Source organism: Lepisosteus platostomus, chromosome 8 (genome assembly GCF_059453375.1).
Source record: "Lepisosteus platostomus isolate fLepPlt1 chromosome 8, fLepPlt1.hap1, whole genome shotgun sequence".
NCBI lineage: Eukaryota > Metazoa > Chordata > Actinopteri > Semionotiformes > Lepisosteidae > Lepisosteus > Lepisosteus platostomus.
The window spans coordinates 22,466,185-22,486,029 of NC_142618.1; positions in this window are offsets into that span (position 1 = coordinate 22,466,185).

Consider the following 19,845-nt stretch of genomic DNA (forward strand, 5'->3'; position numbering starts at 1 on the left):
AAAACCTATTACAATATATTATATTTTTCAGGCACATATAACGTTTAAAAAGTAATGCATTGCAGAAAAATCTATAAGAATTTGAAAAATTGTGCAACATTCGAAGTTTTATTATAACATGTTAGATTCACTTAGTTGAAAGGCTTTAGTCGTTTTCTCACACAATATGGTTTAAAAGTGCAAATTGTCACTAAGTCATTTATTTGGTCCCTGCACTAAAAATGTTGTGCAATCTCGTTTTTGGGTGGTGTTATTGTAAGTATCAAAGACTATTACTTTAAACAGCCACTTTTTTCTGCTTATTTCATACCAGCTGAGGAAATATCCCGACACTCATATTTCACAGTGTAAATGTAGAATGAAGTAAGAATAACAGACAGTGGTCTTTAAAAAACACAGCTGGAGAAAGAAGATTGAATCTTAAAAATTAAAAATAACAAGAATAATCCAATTGATGAAATATTAAGAAAAAAAAGATATATTGCTCATTGCGCCTTTTGGTGTATTATATTTTTTGTGGGGTGGGAATATTTTTTTTCTAATGAATGTAAGCTTAAACATTTATTGAAAACAAGGTATTTAAATTGCCAGCAGCCATATCACCCTGCAGCCCACTGATGCTAAGCAGGTGTGAGCCTGGTCAGTACCTGGATGGGATACCTCCTGGGATAAACTAAGGTTACTTCTGGAAGTGGTGTTAATGGGGCCAGTAGGGGGCACTCACCCTGTGGTCTGTGCCGATCCTAATGCCCCAATATAGTGACAGGGACACTATACTGTAAAATAGGCACTGTCCTTCAAATGAGATGTAAAACCGAGGTCCTGACTCTCTGTGGTCATTAAACATTCCACGGCATTTCTCAAAAAGAGTAATACTGTAGCTCATGTGTGGCAAGTGTACTGGTGTGCTATGGCTGCTGTCTCATTATCCAGGTGGATGCTGCACATTGGTGGTGGTGGAGGGGAGTCCCCATTATCTGTAAAGAGCTTTAAGTGTAATCTCCGGAAAACTTTTATATACAGTAAGTGTAGGCAATTATTATTATTATTAAAACTCTAAAGTGAACCTTACCTGAGTTCAGCTCCATGTAAAAGGATTCTTTCTTCAACTTGGACTGCTGCCCTAGGGTCCATTACAATGCATCACTAATTATTCAATAGTTTTAGCTTTGTTTAAATTATAGGGAATAATTGGGCAATTAGTTGGGGTACCCGTGGAGACAACAGAGACAATGAAATGTGGGATGTGTTGCCGTTTGGTCAATGAATTACTTTTACAGCTATACTTTTCTTTTATCAATTTTTCCATTAGCCAATTACCCTACAGCACCAGTATGATGTTGGGCTATGGGAGGAAACCAGAGGACCCAAAGGAAACCTATGCAAACACGTTTCTTAAGAATATTGCCCCTTATTGTGTGTTTGTTATAACAACAATTTGTAGTTCACTGTAGAAGAAAAAAGTGTCCCAGTGTGCTGCAGTTTTCTATGGATACACAAAGATTTACTATTGAATGAATAATGTGGATTGTTGTATTCTTTAATGTGCAAAATTTAGTATGGATTTATAGTTGATTACTCTGGCAGAAGTACTGTATGGTCCTCTGTGGTTTATTATATTTAACTCTGCTAGTAGCAATGTCAGAGACATAGTTTTTTAAAACTGTTGACTGTTGCTTAATAGGCTTATAATTTTCTATTATGGATTTAATCAAGTAGCTATATATTCTTTTTTAACTTTTATAATCTTGCCTTCCAGCATTTACATATATAATTGCAAAATGTAACTTATGCCAAAACGTTTCAGCCAATTCATGCAAATGTTCACACCACATATTGCATTATTGAATACAGAAGTGCATTTTGGACTTCTATGAAGAACCTATTATTCACGAACATAAACACAGAAGCTCGCATGTCTTTGTTTCCCTTTAGTTTGGAATGGCTGCACTTATTTTCTGAATATACCCTGCTTAACAGACTTTAGTAACAAAAAGAGAGAACAGTGAAGCTAAGTGAGAATAAAAACAGGAAAGGTTGAAGTGACTTTTCCTGTCGACTTTTCTTATTTTGCGAAACATAATTAAATTGCGTTTAATTAAGTGACAGAAAACATTGGTGCAGACTATGAAGAATGGGCTTGATCATGGTTACTGAAATGGAAAATGTATTGTACGCTGCTGAAGTTTCAAGAGCCCTCATGCCTTTCAACATGTGGCTATGAGAGCAGCAATTTAGTCACAAAGCCCTGATTTAGACAGTCATTAATTGATTGGTCTGCCTGATGTCTGGTAATGGGTTACCATGTTCTAATTCTTTCTGGGCAAGCTATGAATCAACTAGTTCCTCACGGAAACCCATCTGTCTGTACAAATTTAGCCATTATTCCCAGTGTGACTGTTATGCTGCTGTCATGGGGGTCAAGTTCATTTCTAATGTCAGATGCTGTTAGCAATTCAATTTATCCCCTCAATTTCTACTTGGAACAATAATATATTGAGTGAGTTACATATCAAATATTCCTGGAGTGTTTAGCAATTAGCTATGTGTCTTAAAAAATAAAAACTTCTTAGTTTTGAGTACAATTGTTAGCTCAAAAATCTTTTTTTTTTTAAATCAGCCTGTGTGCAAAAGAAAAAGAAAAAACAGCTGTGATAACATTCCACAGTTCTCTATAAAAATATAGAAATAAATCTGTATGTTAAACATTCCAGTTAGAGCAAAAATCACTTTTTTATTTTAAGTTAGAGCAATTATTGGAGACAAGTTAATTAATTTTGGAAATAAAAGTAATTCTTTTAATTTTTAAGAGTGATATATTTTACAATTACAATAAAGCTTCAGGGTTTAATTTGTGAACATATCAAGAGGGATAGTAGTACCAACACCAAAGGAACTGAAGTCACTCTTTATATAGTACATCGCAAATAGTTTTCAGCTTTCAGGGTATTGCCATGTCAAAACTAAATCACCCAAATACACCATTTCACCAGTCAAGTTCTTCATTCTTAGGTTCATTCTTAGGTCAAACAATAAAACAATCATTTCAATAGGTCTACATGCTCTACAGCAGTTAGTAGCTAAAGTAGGGCAATTTTGTACTTGATGTTTGCTTGTGCTCTTCAAGTTGTGAGCAGACTTTTTTTTTAATTTGACATTTTATTGCAAACTGTGAGCCAAATAATTTAAATGTTAAATGCAAATGGAACAATCAATGCAACAGATATGCAAATGAGCATTCAGGCTTGACGGTAAAGCTCACAATAAAGTGAACTGTGCTTAAAATAAAAATAATAAAAGAAAGTATTAATTAATTAATATAATTGTATTAATTAACTTATATTAGACAAAATTGTGTCTTCAAACTTTGTTTATGGCATACACAAGTGAAAACCTTGCATGTATTTAGCAGTACATTACACAAATGTTTTTACAACTTAGAAGCATAGGTGTTTTTTCAGTTACACTGTGTTGTTGTGTTGATAAAACATGGAATTGGTGTATTTTTTATTCATAAAGCTAATTTAAATTCCTGTTGGATTGTGAAAGAAGCCACAAAATGTTTTTCCAAATATTCAATATGCCAATTAGAATTTAGTAACATAAGAAACAATGCAAACAAGATCAGACCAATTGCCCTATTTAGAGTAGATGGCTTGCTTGGCTAGTAGACAACTGATATCTGTAGATTTCATCATCAATTGAGATCTGTGAGAAACCATGACATAAACGTTTCAAAATCCTGTATAGCATATTTCAAACACTTATAAACTTTTGCTTAAAAATGTCATGACAGACACAAAATAAAAATCTAAATTTCATGCAAATGTTAGAAGAAATGAACTGATAAGAGTTATACTAACATTTAGTGTGACTGCCCTGTATCATGACGCCTTTTGACACCATATTAGAGTCGCAACAAAGGGAGTGAACACATTTACAGTATTCATACACCTGAAGGATTATCTTTGTAGCTGAAATGATAAATAAATTATAATATTAGCAGCAACAGAATTCCAAAAATAAATGATGCCATGCATCCATTTTCTAACCTCTTTATCCAGTACAGAGTTGCAAGGGAGCTGGAGCTTGTTCCAGCAAGCAACAGGTGCAAAGCAGAGTAAACCCTGGATGGGATGCCAGTCTATTGCAGACATAGATACAAATACGCACATACTCACACCAAGCCCAGTTTTCCCAGAAGCCAATCAAGCTACCAGTATGTTTCTGGACTGTGAGGGGAAACTGAATCACCCAGAGGAAACCAACACTAACATGGGGAGAACATTCTGTACAAACCACACAGATAGCATCCTAGGATTTGAACCCGGGGCCCCATTCTGCTAACCCCTGCAACACCATGCTGCCCAAAATAAAAAATGCAATGTTGAAAAATTTAACACATGAGACTTGTATAAAAAATAACCAAAGGAGATCTTTTCAAGATACAAATACAGTCAATATACAATTTTATTCAAATGTTGAAGCTGATCTGAACTGTGGAAAAGGGGTAAAGGTAGCTATTACTAATACTGCTGCTACAAACACTATTTTTTAGTGCTTGATCTGTCTTATCATAAAAGGAGAAATTATCATTCTGTAGCTTAAAGGGGTGGGCAGACAGAATAAAAAAATCAAGTCAATATATCTTATAAATTCCAACTCTGCTGACAAAAAAGATTAACTATCTGAGTTCAACTAATTGGTTCCTACATTACCATAAGAAATGAAAATTGCTGCCAGAGTTCTACTACAGTATTTCAATGACGTGATAATGTATTAAAAGATATTTGCATCATCTTTTGAATGAATTGTTTTCAGTGTGTGCAAATGAGGGAAAACGTGTTTTAACAGTGTTGCCTTTCATCAATGAAACTACAGTGCCAATAAACCAAATTTATGAATTAAGAAGGGGCAAATACAGTTCACTCTAATTACTCTAGAGTGAAATAGTGAAAATGTGTCCAATCTAATGAAGGTTTTATAAGTACACTTTTTTTCAATTCTGTGTGCTGATGGCATTCCCATTAAATTATACACTACACTTTTGAAAAGGGTTTCAGGTGTGCACTGGGCTGCTTGAGAGATGGGAGATGACTTCACTTATTCTGCTTTTACAGATCCCATCCCTGTAATCTACTCTAAATTCTTATTCAGCCCTGGCAATTCCTTAACCCTGAAGCAATCAACCAAAGGTTCACACCTCTTGGAGGCTGAAGTGGAGGTTTGCTGCCATAACACATTTTTAAAGAGGTGAAAATAGAAACAATGTATGTAAAGTTCTATACAGTGTAGTTTTATTCTTTACAAATGCACATGTGCCTTCTCAAATATGGGAAAAATCTAGAAAACAACACGGACATTTTCCAGTACAGTCCAGCTGGCACCATTGACAGGTTTAAACCTGAAGAAATTCAAGGTGTTTCATTTTTTTCTCTTTAGGGACTGGCATCTGCTCCATGTGAGTAGGTGTGAAAGTTTGACCACTAAATACACTACAAGGCCAGTCCCTTTCAGAATAAGTTTTAGCAAAGAACTATTTTTTAACCACAAATCAAATTCATAATACAGTACTACCGTTAACATTTGCTTTCAGTAGTAATGAGAGTAGGAAGCCTTTAGCTGCCATTTAAAGTAGCATCAATCTGCTGGACCACATATTTATGTAAAATGGTGTCTCTGGTTTTTGTCTGTTTGGATTATAACTGTTTTGACAGGAGTTTCACAACCTCAGTTAGAGCACCTCTTTTAAATCCATTTTAACAGATGGAACTCATAAACGTTAAAGAGTCTTCAATTTGCTAAAAATGGAAAGTTAATTTGTTACATTACGGAGATAAATATTTGTTGGAACTTGTTTAAATAATGCTACTGTTCCAATACAACAACTGTTATTTGTATTAGTACTTTGACATTGAATTCACAAACCACAGTTTTTCACAGAAGGTGCTATAAATACTGACTTTTGTATTTAGTATTGATTTACAATAAAAAAATATATTTCTTAGTTTTAAGGGTCAACTACAATTTAAATGGAACAGTACTTAACATTTTTAAAGGAACTCTGAACAGTCTATGTCATGATGAAAAGCTGTTGAACTGTTAAATGCAAGGTTATGTACAAGATGAATAAATGTGAGATCTTACATGCTGGATTTTTTTGACCGGGATGTGTTTTTGTGTACTGACATGTCTTGAAGCAGTCGTTTGTCTAGCTAATGGAAGGCAGACAAAACATTTTCTTTGGTTGATAGCATCTGTTTGTAGAAATTGTAGACCTAAATGGATATCAAGAACTGCTGAGAGAACAAAATGAAAAGGGTTAGAATGTGACACATTTCAGACGAGTGCTAATGAATGTAAACACTGGCGTGATAAAAGCATTGCTGCATGGATAATACAAACCCCAAAAGGAAGGTAATTTAGGCCATTTTTCAAAATTTTCTAGTTTGACATATTTACCTTATCAGATCTGACATAAGTTCCATTTATTAAAAAATAGACCAGTTATTTATTTTGTGATAAATAAGCCATTTTGTTAGAAATTTGAAACAAGGCCACATTAATTGATGTTACATTATATTTGCTATTGCTGTTTTTTATTTGATAGAAGCCTCAACCTCCTTTAATCTAAAAATGTGACCTAAGGTAAAATAAATTAAAATAAAAGAATCCTTATACAATCCAGTGTAGTACAATAAAAGTTTTTACAATATATGTTTACTTCAAGAAGATACTGTATGCTGTAAACTAATATTTTTTGAATTCATAAAAGCTTAATTTTGTAATAACTGCTGTTCATCACAGCTTATAACATCAGTTTTTTGTTCTGTGCTCTAGTATTTAACCTATTACACTTAGTCCTATGTGTTCATGCTTTTGTACTTCTATATTAAAAGGTTGACATGTACAATTTGATGTTCAGATAATTGTTAAACAGTTTAAAGTCCTTGTTGAAAATCTTGATTTTTAAAATGTAATCAGTTAAGCAATACACATACCACAATTTATACCAAATCCTTTCAAATTAAATAAATTATATTAATAGAATTTGAGGGAAATTATAAGTAAACTGGAGCATTTTGCATGAAGTCGTTCAGTCAACGACAGAATTGTATCTGGAAAACCTTGAACTGTATTTAAAAAATCAAAAATTGTGCCCTTGTCTAAAATAGGCTGTAGACTTATAAGCCAAATGTTAGTTGCTGTGCACCATTTTCTAAGCAAATTATTACGTCTTAGGTTTTGTCAGTACAATTAACAGCTGCATTTCTGTCATACATGTCAAATTTATTCAAATAATATTGAAGTACATTACCATGTTAAGTAAACTACATGTCAAAGAGACATTTTTTGTCAGCAGTGTACAATCAATTACATCTCTTCATTCAGCAGCAGCTGAAGTCTCCTCTAAAGACTTGCCTTCTAGAGTGCTCCAGGGAAGCCATTTCTCATGCCCTCTTGGTAAACATAGCAAATGCAATGTTACAATGTTGCGAGACCACCTAGGAAGCAGGCCATTGCCATTGTTGACAACATATTTAAGGCACTGACAGGGAAGTTTATCCAAAGCAAACACACTCTAAATTGATTGAGATCCTTATCATATGAAAGCTTAATAGTAAGGGAAAACAAAACAAATGAACAACAACAATAAAAACTTTATAAAGTACAACTCAGTAAATTCACCATAATTCATGAAGTAATCCAGTATTGAAATTATTCCACATACAGCCCTTGATGCAGGCGTTTAAATTTATATAATTTAGATTTGTACTCTAGAATGGCTGTATTGATATACAGGTGAAACTGAAATTGGGGCATAAATGTTGCCAACAATAACTCTCTATTGTTAAGCTTTGCTGTTTGTAATTCTGACAAAGTCAGCTTAATGAAAGAATAATTGCGTAAGTCCAACTGTGAGTGACATGCAAGTTATATCATGTATAGCGAGCATAGACTGAGCATTTAAGATTGACAAATAAGATATGAAAACAGACAGCAAGATCATAAAGTTTGTCTCCGCAGACATAATCACAAAGGTGTGTGCTTGATTGAACATAAGACGATGACATTTTCTAAAAAAAAGAACTTTGCTTTTTACCTAACTTGTAATAGCCTGTATAGAGGAGTTTCCACTGCTAGCTGCACTGTCCAGCTGGGTCAACCAGCTGCTCCAGCTGGCCAGGCAATGTCACATAGAAACTACGTCATGCTTGGATAGTATACCAACAGAGATGTGGAGTCTAGATAAAATTGAATCTTTGTGTTTAGGGGCTTTAAGATTTCAACTGTAAAATCAAACATAAACTGAATGTTCAAGAAATAAACCTTTAATAAATATAGTTCACTTTCTTTTGATTTTGTTTTTTGTTCGGAACATTGCCTCTAAGAGGTGTGATTTAAAACTACTGTATATCTAATTACAGTCCCTATTTGTAATGTACAACTTATACTGTTTAATATTTAACATAATTTGTGACTCCTTAATTAAATATATACACAACAAAATGGATGTTGTAACATCCATTAGTGCATCAGATTAATGCACTGCAAAGGTCAAGCTGAGTGTATTAATTCTAGTCATTTTCAATTAGTGCATTTCTATATAGGTTATTTAACTTCAGTGAAACGTTTCATCAAGAAGTGGGGTATTTGATTCATCTGTCAATAAGTTAATTGTATTTTAAGTGTATATCTTTTACCAGACCCTTCATGTATGTATATAAATTTAACAGATATCCACTAACAATTGTGTCATAAAGTAGAACATTTTACTTTATGTAAACAAATTTTGTATGCTTTATGTCATACAAAAAAACAGTAAAGAATAAACTTCTTCAGTTGTCACTAGTCACCATTGCCTTATTAAAGAATGTTGTATATATATATATTAAACAAGTAATACGTTTATTCCATGCTGAAAAAAATAAGAAAGAAAACATAATGTTTTGGCCGTGGAGCCTTCTTCAGGTGTTGACACCTGAAGAAGGCTCCATGGCATAAACATTGTGTTTTCTTTCTTCTTTTTTTCAGCATGGAATAAACCTATTACTTGTTCCTTTGTAGCCTACACATGCTGACGCAGCTACCCACCTGAACTATATATTTAACATGCTAATGCATTTTATTCATGTAATGAATCAGATTTTCGAATGCTATTGTTACATTTGTTAATACATTTGTTATTAAAATGCAAGTAGAGGGTTAAAAATAAAGTTAAGAACAAAAACTTTGAACTTTATTACATATCAGTTTGTAACTGGGACACTTTTTAAAGACAGGATATAACTGTAAAGATTAGTTTTTTGCATATACAGTACTCTCCATCAGTATTGGGACAGTGAAGTCAAAATTGCTAGTTTTGCTGTACAGTATACTCAAGCAATTTGAATTTGAGATGAAAAGATGAATAAGAGGCAAGAGTACAGAATGTCACCTTTTATTTCTGGGTTTTCTGCACATAACTGTATATGCTTTAACATTTTAGAATAATACCAATTTTTGTGTTTAATTCTCCCATTTTAGGTGAGCATACTGTACATACTGTAAAGGACAAATTAACTGGAAGTTAAATAAAGTAGTATGAAACTTAGAATATTGTTTGCAAAGCCTTTGTAAACAATAGCTGCCTCAAGTCTTGGTTTGTTCCTTTAAGATGCTTTGCCGAGCCTTTGCTGAAGTCATTTTCAGCTGATGTTTGTTTTGTGGGGTTCTGACTTAAGTCTTCATTTTCAGCAAGTGAAATGCAGTCTAAGACTTTCCACTTGTTACCCCTGATGTACTTCTTGGTTTCGTTGGTGTCTTGGGTCATTGTCTTGCTGCATGACGAAGCGCTGGCCAATACGTCTGAAGGCATTTTCTTGGACATAGGCAGACAAGATGTCGCTGTACAGTTCTAGTCATTCTGCTGCTACAATCATTAGTTACATCATCAATAAAGATGCCTTCACCATATTTCCCAGATGAAGTGGTACAGTATGCTTTGAGTCATCTGCAGTTCATTCCTTTCTCCACACTTTCACTTTGCCATCACTTTGGTAGAGGTCTATCCTGGTCACATCTCTCCATAACACATTGTATGTATGTACATAATGTATTTTACAGTATATACTGTATTCTTTACAGCATACTGTATAACCCGTTGATTAATAATAAATGTGATATACTGTACAATTAAGAAATCACTTTTCTTTATCTGTGCACTTTTAGACTTATAATAAGATGCTGTTTTGCTCATTAAAATAGATATCTATGTGTTGTGTTACATTATTTACTGTATAAGGAATTAAAGTCTTTGAAGATACATTTTCTCAACGTATAGTATGCCCCCACAATGAAAAATAATACCTGCCCACCCATTCATTTCCTTCACACGTTATTTCTTCTGTAAATTGTAATGTTCTTTTTTTACTGTTTTTTAAGTGTTATTTTATAAGTGTAAATTCTTTCATTGCTGATTATCCCAAGAAAGGTCAAGGTCACACAGAAAATATATTTTATGTATGAATGTTAGAAAGAAAGATAGCAAGAAAGAATAAAAAATACCACTCCTAGAACAATGTCTTCATTAAAAATAGAAAAACAAATAAAAACTGCATCAGCCACTGTGTCTGGAACATTGTTCTGAATAGCACCATGTACCAAATTATTTCTCCTTAAAAAACTCAGTTTTGAGCCACTAAATAACGTTTATGATTGAAACACTGTACATCTTTTCTCAAATTTAGATTGTTGTAAGTTTTGTAAGTTTTTTAGAAGTGTTTGTATCTAAGCTCCATTAGAGAGGCAAAGTGAAGGACAATGAAGATGTTGAAGAAATATTTCAAAACCATATCTTTGAACAAAATTAATAACAAGCTTCTATGGAACATACTGTATGACATTTTGTTGCTCTGCATGCTTACAGTACATCTTTTCAGAATACCTAGACTAATTATGTTATGTTGTTTTATCTGTTAATCAATTCTAATGTCTAGAATCATACTTAGCAATGGTGAAGTCCACAAATATAAAAGAATAGCATATTTTCTTATTTATCTGATGTTAATATTGAATTCGATTTCTAAAACAATTTAACTTTGATAGTATTGATATATAGTATGATGTTGAGTTAAGGCTTAGAACTCATTATTGTTGCAAGACTGAGACATTTGCTCTTGCACATTATTGTATTTTATCAAGCAAGATTTTTTTTAAATGTGATTAAATGTGATTTTTTAAAATGTGATAAATGTGTTTTAAGTGTGATCTGATTAATGTTTCACAAGGCACCCATCCATTTCCTAGGTTTACACCATTGGAAGTATTATTTCATAAAGTAGCATTCAACTGTATTCCAGATTTATTAACCACAATTTATCACGTTATTTGTAAAGACTGAATTAAAGTGTATTTAAAAAAAATCTGTGGCTGATCACTTTGTTATTTCTCAAAGAACATATAGAAATAACCTTATATGTATGCCATATAGATTTATTCCTTTCATTGTTTGCTGCTTTTTCAGCTGCAGAAGGACTTAGATCAGAAATTGTATTGTTTACCTTGATTTATACAGTATATAGGCTAAAACGGTGCTTTCCAGGAAAACTCTAGTTCAGTACGGATTCTGCAGAACTGTCCTGTCTTGATAAGATCTATGATTAAGACAATTGCTCTTATTAGTTGAACTTGAGCCATTTCCTTCCTGAGGTTCACCACAAAAATCTGAAATTGAGTTTTGCCTGGAGACAAATCCCCAAATACCAAGAGAGCAATCATTAAGTGAACAAAGTGAACAAAAAACAATTCATGGAGATGATTACCTTGTGTTTTGTTTAATTTATTTTTTTGTTTCTTTTTATAGTGTAATACAGTAGCTAACCAGTAGTAGCAATAGCATCTGTTCATAGAAAATAAATTGTTTAATAAAAACCACACCTGCTCCTGTTATCATTTCTCAGTTTGAGAGGGTTCAGTAGTGCTTGTCTGGCATTTAAGTGACTAAAAATCTATTCAGCAGCATAACAAAACACTGCAGACATAGGGCAATATATATTTTCTCTTGTGATCTTTCAGTAGTCTAATACCAAACACACAGCAACCTAGAATCTACAGATAATATCCCTTATATTGAGCGTTGCCTGGGCTTCCTACTCACTAAACATTCTGTTCATATTGTGAGATTAATGATTCTTCACTGCCATCAATTCTGGATGATTCTCTCTGCAAATAGTGTGGGTTAGATTCAACATTCATATAATACCCATACAGTGCATGACACTGATTGAAAACAAAGGTCCTGGATTTATTATGCTGAAGGGTTCTGTTTGTAAACTAACATAAGAAAACTTTTATTCTGGACATAAAACAAAACCTAGATCTTTTTGCGTGCTAATTTAACGATACAGTGCCCTGTCTACAATGAGCAGCTTTTTTCTATAATTTAATTTTTGATGTACACACATCTCATATAATTCTTCTCATATATCCATAAGAATAAAGGGTCATATTCACTTACTTACTTTATATCTTGGTTATCATCACCATCTCTCAACATTCATCCTCAGGTCAGATCCTGTTTCATCTCATTGTAGTCTTGATTATGATTATAAATATATTCTAGCTCTTAATCTGAGATACGATTAATGCTAAATCTGCATAAAATTAATTCGAAGACCAGAATTAATTCACTGGGATATAATGTATGTTGACAGAGCATCACATGTGTAGAAAGCATTGCCCAAATATATTAGAAACTTTCAAAATAGAAAATGTAAGTGCTGTTAGGAAACAATAAACTTGGATTATGGGGAATGTGAGGTGTACTGTATTCTCTTAAAAGGTTACCATTAATCTTGGTTCCAAGTGGAGTATGAAGTTGAGTTTGGTCCATTCTCAAATAAATGTGTGCAGTTACCTGGGCTCCATTTTTTTCTGCATTACACAGTCAAAGGAAAGGCTGTTGACGTACTGTATGTAACAGAGTTTGTACAATGTATTCAGGAGGAAGAATCCCTTGGTTTTCTACCTTAAACCACGACCTAAACATCCCCTCCTCTCCCATAGCAATACAACACTCATGTGAAAGCAATATTAATACATTTCCCAGTCACCGTAGTTGAAGGTTTACTTTATCTTTTCAGAAAAAGGAATTAATCTCTTGTTTGCAACAGAAATAGCACAGTTTAACAGCAGGTACTAAATGTAAATCTAAAACAGTCACAGAGTAAAAGGTTTACATGGGTTTATTTCATACTTGAAATAACAAAAACATTAGAGTAAAAAGTTCCAATTTCCCTGCTAACAGGCATATCCACCACAAATTGACCAAGATGTAGAAATAATTTAATTAAATTTGTTTTAGAGCAAATAGTTTGGCAAAAATGTTATTTTCCAATAAATTTATTGGAAGAGTTATTTCTGACTTCACAGCTCTGCAGAGTGGATGGTGGAGCACAGTGCAGCACTACTGCAGTACTGTATGTCCCCTCCTACTGTATATGTGACACACTTTAGGATCATCTGGGATGAAACATACCATACAAATACAGGCAATTATTATAAATATTTTAAATATTGTTTCAGCATTTGTATGCAGTATTAATATATATATATAAGTGTTTATATATATACTTACTGTAATATATTGACAGAATGTAAGCATAAAGCAAAATAACCTGAAGTGAGACTTTGAAGTTGTAAATAAGACAAATGAGTTTAAATAAGGTGATGGTGATGGTGAATATCTCGTGCTCATCTGATGATTAATAAACTACGCCCAATGCGAGGCAATTGTGTTTAAATTTACCTCAAACAAACAGACATTCTCTTCATTTAAATTCACCTTGTCTCCATCCTCTACCAGCATTTTCTGGTTTGGGAGCACAAGATGCTCTGTTCCCAGGGATTGCTGCTGTGACGGTCGGCCAAGAATCACACTGAGAGTAAGACTACTTTAAAGAAAAAGTCGACAATAAAATGTAACTTTTAGTTCCTAATTAATCACAATTCACACAAGTTCTTCTTCTCAAATGTAAAATAGAAACAAAGTAAAACATTTCTTCAATTCTACCATTCAGTTATGGAGTAGGTGCTTCGTTGTACTCAGTGTGTGGGTTTATGTGGCTGGTTAAAAGGGGCTGGGAGTCCAAACTGACAGTGTGAATTTCCAATCTTTAGCCCTAGGCACAAACCTAATGTTTCATGGTACTTGTGAGAAGGAAAGGAGAAGCTGCATGTTTGTTCATGGGGAAAGCTTAGTTAAGCTCTCAGCAGCTGTTCACATTTGTGGGGTATTAGATGTCAAGTGGATTTCTGTTCCATATTTTTACAGCATTATTAGTAGATTTATATCCTTACTTCATAGTGGTTTCTGAAATGTAAAATGTTTAGAAATAACAAAAAACGCATGACAGTAACAATATATACTTTAACCAGCTGCTCTATACAGGGGGATTTCTTATTGAGAACCGACATGCTGTGTGGGCTGGAAGTGCTCCGGGCATTGCTGAAGTTGCTTATTCATTCGTAAACATAGGTGCAAGAAATTGTGCTCCAAATCTGTATTGGCAGTCCTTCTCTTTTTTTAATGACATGTAATTAAATGTGACAAAAATTCAAGTAGAGCCATTGAGATTCCAGTAGCTGTTTTAGAAATGTTACTGATTTAAGGAATATAAAGCAACTGATACATTGATAGAATCCATCAATCCAAAGTATCAATTGGTATGTTACACAGAACGTACAATATATTCAGCTACAGAATGGTGCACTTGTATGAAATGGGTAATCCCTTCTGCTTGCAGAGACAACTAACTGCATTGTAGTGTAGTCTAAGTGTAGGCTGAGCTGTTGCAATATTGGGACTTTTGTATGAAACACTTTACTAAGTAAACAATTTTCTTTTGCAATGTAAAGGAAATTGTTGTTCTATTTGTTAGTTTTATGAAGAATGGATACTCTGAAAGTACAAAAATATATACTTTTGTTTAAAGTTCTAGCTTCAAAATAGCGATTTCTATAATTTAGTATGTACTGTATAGTAATTAACTTTTGCCAAATGTGTCTTAAATAGATTAAAAAACAGTTGTTTATTCATAACATGTGATAAGGTTTGAATTTTATTTTTGACAAAGCACAACAAGATCTACTGTATGATGTTTTACTGGTCGAATGGCCACACATATTTTATTGTCCATTTAAGTGTAACCATTTTTCTTATTAACTTGATATACTGTAGAACTCTAAGCTAGTAATTTTAAGTTTAGTAATCTTCAATTAAACTGAAGATTAATGTTATAATGTAACTAGTGTTTTGCCTGCCATACTATATTCTGTATTAGAAATAAGCATACAATACTCCTTGAAATTATCTTATAGCTACTGTATGATTTAAACCAGGCAAAAGACATCCATCCAAAACAACCCCAATTCACTCCTCTTGTCTTTCTACCACCACCAATGGTTCTCAAAGTAGATTATAATTAGGAGCTCATGTGGTTAAAACTTAAAACCTTAAGAAAGGTAATTTACAACATGTAATAGTCTTTTAAATGGATGCTATTCAGCTGGTCTTAACTCAGGCCAAAATCCAAATAATTGCCTTTGTTTTGCTAATGACCCAGTCATTTGAAATGACATTTCTTGTTTAGCTGTGTAATTACCTTTTCTAGTCTATAAAGGGGCGTGTTAAGTGTGTTTTCTAGCAGTTGTGTATGTTAGAATCTGATTAAGTTGGGCTTTGCTCATGTTTTGGTGGTAATAAAAGGTACATAAGAAAATTAGCGTTTACATAAAATTGTAGATCATGAAAAGTTCACTTTATTAGATCTCTCTGTTTTACAAATTTGAAAAGATAAATATCACAATAAAAAGTAACTTTTCCCATTTACAAGTAGTAATCATCTAGAAGGGCAACCTAAAAGAGAAGGCCACTCAGTCCAGCAATACTATCCTCTTTATTTTTAGATTTATTTCTACACTTACACCAGTGTAAGACTCACTGTGTAGATCTTTAAAAATCTTTGGGTGTCTTGCCAACTGCTTCAGCATTTACACTAGTATCATAGTACTGAGTTCTGATTTCTTTGTGGGATAAATGGAACCTTAAAATTATTTTGCAAAGCAAACCCATGTAATAAAGCTAGGCAATAAATTAGATATTGGAGTGACATATATATAGAAAAAATAAATAACTACATGTACATTTCTTGTTTCTTTTACAGTATAATAATTTAAATTTGTGCTCTCATGCCTCTAGGTCTCTCATGCACCAGAGGAGTTACTATCTAAATTCCCAGTTTCATTAGCCCAGTCATACTGCCTTTCCAACACCAAAATGCTAATTTATGATGATGGATGAGCTCTGGGTTGATCTTAAATTTGTAAAGTAATAGAAATGTGGTTGCCTGCAGTGATATCAAATCTAATTAACATCTTGTAAATCTCTGTTGGTTTGCTGTTAAAGCTTAATCCTTTTTCATTTGCTCATTGTAATCCTGCACTGAACTGCTGAAGCTTAAACAAACTTCCTCCTCCAAGCCCTGGATTAGATTGTTTGCTGATGATTTTTTAAGGAATTGTTTCCCTTCCTTGCAAAAAATATAAGCAATTCAATTACACCTTAAACTTCTTTGCTTGGCACAGATGGCCTTTGCACCTAATTAAATTAAACTTAAACAAAACAAAAAATATGGCTTTCTGCATGTCTTTGGATGATTACTGTATTGATTTATTAAAATGTACACTATATATACTGTAACCATTGGGATTTTGTTCAATGGATCATGCCCTGAAAAAAAATAGGATTAAAGTAAAGTCTCATACATTGAACTTAATAATGTAATTTTTTAAACAAAAAAGAAACAAGATAATTAGAAAAACATTTTTGAAACTTGCTGCTTCCATTAGTTTACTTGAATAGTTACATCTAGTCTTCATATTTCATGTTTCAATAGGTTGAACCGTATTGTACAAATTAATGAAAAAACATTTTTAACTTTTAATGTTTACATTATAAAAAGGATTTCAGGATGGCTTTGGGACAAAAGTCCTTCAGCTGTTTGAAAAGAGGTATAACCCAAAAGACATCATATAAATGTAGTTAAATTTCATTACTTTATATTTATAATACTTTATTAATATAATATTTGTCATTTGTTCTGATTTCCATAAAAAGAGTATAATTTAAAAATGTAGTGGACTCAAAGAGAAGCTGTATAATATTAGGTCACAGTTTGGTGACCTGGGTGCATTAAAGTAGGTGGTTTCTCCAATGATGGAATAGCATGACATAACCTAATCATCCAAATAATTTAAACAAACACTTGAGACTGAAAGGCTTGGGCCTTGCACCCTTGGGGCCTTCAGGATGTATATCTGGAGACAAAATCAGTCATCAGGAAATCCTGGCACTCGACTTGACTTTTTCAGAATTGCTTACTGTAAGGAGTGGAGTACAAGACTGTACAGGCAGCCAACACAGAGTCCATGGTCATATGAAAAACATAAACAGGAAAACAATGCAGCCATTTCATCTGTAACGGATCGGTGCAGTTGGTGTAACATTTTTAGCACAAGTTTGTTGTATTGCAAAGAATTCAGTCCAAAGAAATCAATTGCACAGTATGGGATTTAGGAGTATGAGTTGTGCTGTTACTTTCAGGTAATCCCAAATAAATAAGCTGTTGAACTATAACTATAACTATAACTATAACTATAACTATAACTATAACTATAACTATAACTATAACTATAACTATAACTATGAGCTATGGTCAGCTATGTTTGTTACATAAGAAGGCAACTCTTAATTAAAATATTAACTTCAATATAGCAATCTAAGATGAAGTTGCATTTATATAGTCTTAAGGGTAAGCAGTTGATACAAATTATGAAATTATGAATGTTAATTAGCCTACAGCACAAAAAGTGATAACATCTAAACTGAATTCTATGTCTGCTTTGCATACATAAGGTCAGACAGAGCAGCAGCCACTAACTGCTAAAGTTAATGGCTGCTAAATATGACTATATAGACATGAATAGAAAGATATATTTATTGTCCTAATTTCTAGTGAAACAAGCAATTCATGTCTATTTATGTTTAATGGTTAAAATGTAAAAGTGTACTCATATTGTGAAAGGAATTACGCAATTCAGTGACCTTTTAACCCAATATTTAAGTTTCAAATCAAAATATCAAAAATCCCCCTGTATTTCTCTTTCATCGTCTGAACTTGTCATTTAAATTTTACTTTATGAATGCAAACCACATACTGCAGGAGCATTTGATTTTCTTCCAGCGTCAGCGTCTAACCATATTCCATGGATGCTGAGCATAATTAGCAGCGTTTTTATTAATTTATTATATCACCCCTCCAACCCCTGGGAAGCCCTAAATCAATGCATGCTTCCCTGTAGGTTCCAACACAGAAAATCAGTAATTTCTGCATCATGCATTGAGTAAAATGAATGTATGTAGCAGTTTAATGAATTCTGTCAGTAGAGCCAGAGCAGAGGTTATATAATAGGAAAACAATAATTTTGCAGCAATTGTCTTGTTTTATCTATGTATTACATCACTATCATTATTTTTAGGATTTTAGAATTATAATAGTCCATATTATAATTTAGATAATATTTATATTGTTTAGGCATTCATAAGGGCTGTCAGAAGAATTTTGCGAAATGAATAATGTGTTGCTTCACACATATCATAAAATGTTCCTAGGATTACATGCTAACTGATTCTATCTCTATTAAAAAAACGAGTTTTAAAAACCCAGAACCATTTTCAAAGTGTCAAACAACGTTTTTTGTATGATTATCATCACATTACAAATTGAAGCAGATTTATTCCTTTTAAAAAAGTTACAGATTGTAAAAATAAATGCTCATTTAACAGCTTTTGGTACGAATGCTATGTATATATCAGCTGCCCTGTAATTAAACCTATACTTCCTGAGTTATTGCTGACATCCAGAATCTGAAGGAACACCATGGAAGCCACAAAACAATCCATTTCCTGCATATTTTCCTGCAGAATAATTACTTAGTATGTTTATCAGATGACTGTTTCTTGTGGTCTATTTCCATATCCTCATTTAACACAAGAATTAGAAAAAGGAATTATTGAAAGTGAAAGTGACTGCACATGTCAAGCGAATGCAAATTTTCACAGAGACAATTGAAAACTGCTTTTACAAGGGATAATAAAAACAAATTAGTTGATTGTTTCCACGTTATTTATGCAAAAGAAGCTACCACTTACAACAAAAAAAAATGATTCTTTATGCTTTCTTGTAGAAAGATTAGTGAAAAGACATCAGTCCAATTGCAGCAGGGAGAGTTTCCACACAGGGACTAAAGGTGTTTTTTTCGCTCATTCACAATGTAGTCATACAGTATTTCATAGCTCAAGTAGGGTTCCCTGAGTTTCATCTGAAGTGGTTCCAGGATGGATGTTGCCTGCTGCGTATTTACAAACAGAAAGTATCGAACCGACACTATTACAGTCATTCAACTTTAAGGAAGGAAACTGTATTGAATAAATACAAACTAAATTGGTTTATATTGTTTGTGAAATAATCTGGCTAGACGATAAGGTCATTATTAATTTTAATTCAGTTTTGAAGCTCACCATTTGCATGCTCAACAAACTGAGTTGACATTTAATGTGAATAGCAAAACTGGAAAACCGTTGGAGAACTAAGTATTTTAACATCTGGTGTTGATGCAACTAATGCATTACTAGAAGCCACGGTACATGGCAACAAATAATAAACATGAACATTAAAACATCCCTTTTATTTAATTAAACTAGGCCTGATTTCTACTATTTCACAAATCTAAGCCTCATATATA